Source organism: Choloepus didactylus, chromosome 14, assembly GCF_015220235.1.
Source record: "Choloepus didactylus isolate mChoDid1 chromosome 14, mChoDid1.pri, whole genome shotgun sequence".
Taxonomy (NCBI): Eukaryota; Metazoa; Chordata; class Mammalia; order Pilosa; family Megalonychidae; genus Choloepus; species Choloepus didactylus.
The window spans coordinates 8,445,878-8,446,640 of record NC_051320.1 but is presented as its reverse complement, the minus strand read 5'-3'; the positions used below and the strand labels follow the sequence as shown (position 1 = coordinate 8,446,640).

The following is a 763-nucleotide window of genomic DNA, read 5'->3' as shown; positions in this document are numbered from 1 at the left end:
GAGAGTAGTTCAATAAAGTATCTGTATCAAAGAAACAACAGAAGTGGAATTAAAACTCTTGACTACCTGCCTCCCAAGCCCAAACTCTACCCAATAAGCCACTGGATCTCTTTGTTTTTGATACCCTGAAAAACCCTTAGAGTCATGAATTTAGAGGAAAAATTACAACTTTATGACTAAGCATTGGCTATGATTTTCAATTTTTTGATTAGAGAAGTTGTAAGTTTATAGAAAAATCATGAAAAATCACAATTTGGATGTCATCCTTGTGCAGGGGCCATGCTAATCTTCTCTGTATCATTCTAATTTTAGTATGTATGCTGCTGAAGCAAACGCCAATTATCGATTTTGAAAACATTCATTTTATTCACTCAACAGTTATTTATTATCTGATGTGTACCTGGAAACGACTGGCTCTGGATCCAGACCAAAATACACATGACCCTGCTCAGATGTAGCATAAGGTCTGACTTGGCAGGAGAATCAATAAACAAAAACCCAACTTTAATAAATATGTAACAAAAAAGATATGCTAAGCACTATAAAGAAGAAAAGTAGAGTAGTGCTTTGAGAGATGATAACAGAATGCCCTCAATATTTAAAATCATTCTATGCTGAATTTAGATTATCTGTAGACTCTTCAAACAAATATATATGCTTCATTGATGAGAAAGATTTTATTAAATATACGCTTTTAAATTTTAAAATCTCTGTTATGAGAAAATATGAATTCATTGTAAATGACAGGACAGCTTCATGACAG

The 763-nt window shown here is 32.8% G+C and overlaps 1 pseudogene; it reads right to left on the bottom strand.

The window, feature by feature from the left end:
* Nucleotides 1-232: 232 nt before the first annotated feature.
* On the bottom strand, nt 233-332 carry LOC119509693 (annotated as a pseudogene).
* Between the last annotated feature and the right edge of the window lie 431 nt (nt 333-763).